General features: G+C 40.1%; 1 protein-coding gene across 1 annotated transcript in view; it reads left to right on the forward strand.

Annotated features, from left to right (window-relative positions):
• lmbrd1 (LMBR1 domain containing 1) overlaps positions 1 to 2392 on the forward strand; it is a 58451-nt gene that overhangs the window by 21029 nt on the left and 35030 nt on the right. The gene's annotated exons all lie outside the window — the stretch shown is intronic.

A 2392-nucleotide genomic window follows, 5' to 3' on the forward strand; every position in this document is an offset into this window, starting at 1 on the left:
ATATATATAATATGCCAGTATTTTGATTCCCTTTGCGTTCTGCAGTTTTTAACCCCCCCACCAAGAAGATCAGAAAAATTGACTTGTTAATGGTGTCCATTTTTCATGGCTGTTATCTTGGTAACTAGACTGTGAATATTCCCTGAAGCTGCTGGTGCTGGTGTCAGAGGCGCAAAATGCATAATGGTGCCTACTGCAGAAAGATACAAAAATAAATAAATAAATAAATAAATAAAAGAGAGAAAAACTACTTGGGGATCAAATCCAAGAGTGAAAGTAAAAGTGACAGCCAACCCCAATCTATCTAGTTTCTGTTGAGCTCAAAGAGCCCTGTTTGACAAATTACACAACAATTGAATGTGGAGCTTTTAATAAATAATACACAAACGAGTCAAGTAAGTTGTAGAACCAATCCCCATTTAGGACATACAATCCGTCTCAGCTTGGGTTTTATCCACTGTTTTCACTTGCCTCTCGCAGTTCTCTATATAGTGGATAATTACCCAGTTCAATTGGACAATGGTACTGTGCTTATTTGCTCTGACCCATGTTGCTATGGACCCTGTATGCTCAGTGGAAATCAAAACTCCCACTGCATCCTGAGTTTTGATCTTCTTGTTTGGCTGAATTTAGTCAGAAATGAGCTCTTTAGGCAGCAACAGCATCTGACTTTTCTTTTTAGTGACAAAGACCACAGAAAATACTCTGTATCCTTTTGTGTGCTGTATTTGCGCTCTCTTCTAATCAGTAAAACTCTTCGTAGCGACAGTCTATTTAAATTTACAACAACCTGTGATTTCTCCTCCTACAATGTTTTTATTGCTGTTCAGCCTGATTGACTCATTGAAATACTAGTGCCTTGTTCCATAAGCAACTGTTACACACTCCATGATTCCCCCACAAAAATGTATCTCTACACAGAACTATCCTGCTACCCTTAGTGCAAACTCTGTGTCTTCTATTTTCTTTTGCTCTGGAAATACAAGAGACATGCCTGCTGATTGACAGATCTCAGCCCATTTTAAATTAACTGCAGTAACAGGGCTAAAAGAGCTTGGCCCATTATTTTCTGAATCAAAATAGAAAATCCCTAAATGCTTTCAGTAGAGGGAAGTAGCTCTTCTTACTTGCCTAACTTCACTTTTTCAAGTTGCTGCCAGCTCTCTAAATATTGTGTAGCATTGGTGTTCCTGACATTAACCCAGTTCTTCTTTATCTCATTATTCTCAAACAGTTGATGCAGGCATTCCAGGTTTGGAAAATTCTAACATGCAGGGAAGAAACATTTTCATAATGAAGGGCCATTAGTTAGCTAGTTATCACATGCTCCGCTAGATACCATGGTTGGTTAGACTGTGGTAAATGTATAGMTCTGTTTATAGTTACAAGCTTGAAGGGAGAGTTGACACGACATCATTGAACTTCACATTTCAGGCAGGTTTAAAACAACCTGAACAAAAAATACTATTCAGTGAYACCTATTTTGKAATCTTTTGACATGTTTTTGCCCTCTGTTGTCTAACACACTTGGTTCCCAAATATGGTTGGCCAAAACCWTATTGTGTGCAATWATTCATCAGTAAAACTGTCAATAATTAACATTTGCCACTTTGCAATTACTGCAATTAATGTCATGTAATGTATTTTTGTGTACAAAATCCCATCACTATTAGGCATGCATGTTAGCCCAATGGTGGAAGGCAGTGTGTAATGGCTAACTCTGACCCTAACAATAACACTATGAACTTGTTTAATTATCGAACCAGCATAAACCGGAGTGAGATGAAAGCCAGAAAATGATGACCAAGGCCCAACATCGGCCACATGCAAGTGCAATTGTCATTTATTAATCGTCATAATCGCAATAATTTTTTATGTCAATATTGCCCAACCCTATTCCCAAAGCACAAAAAGTGTAACTTCCATTCAGGTGTTTTATGCAACAGCCTTCAGTCTCATAAAATACCCGGCTGCTAATGCTGATTATCTCCAAATGGCACGTTACCATCCTGATTATTCAGTTTAATAATTACCGTATTTATTCAAGTATCATATGTAAAATTAAATCCAGAGAACGGAGGTGTGGCCAGAACGAGAGAACGTGACGGCCTCGGCTGAGCTGTCCGCCTCATAGGACAGAGGAGTGGAGCGCTCCGCGACAGCCTGACATAAAAAAATTAAAGCATACAGCTGCAGCTCTCAAGATCCCTAGTTTAAATCAGGAATAAAAGTGTTGGGTCTTGTTTGACTGAAGTTTGGTCCGTTAGGGCTGCAGCTGCCCCGCTGTGTTTCTGCCTTTTTTTCCCTCCTCCCTGTGCAGGACGTACTGCTGGTGTGTGTGTGTGTGTGGGGGGGGGGGCAGCAGTCAGCTCTCCCCACCCGAGGCTGAAGG

This window comes from Austrofundulus limnaeus, unplaced genomic scaffold, assembly GCF_001266775.1.
Source record: "Austrofundulus limnaeus strain Quisiro unplaced genomic scaffold, Austrofundulus_limnaeus-1.0 Scaffold0, whole genome shotgun sequence".
NCBI classification, from domain to species: domain Eukaryota; kingdom Metazoa; phylum Chordata; class Actinopteri; order Cyprinodontiformes; family Rivulidae; genus Austrofundulus; species Austrofundulus limnaeus.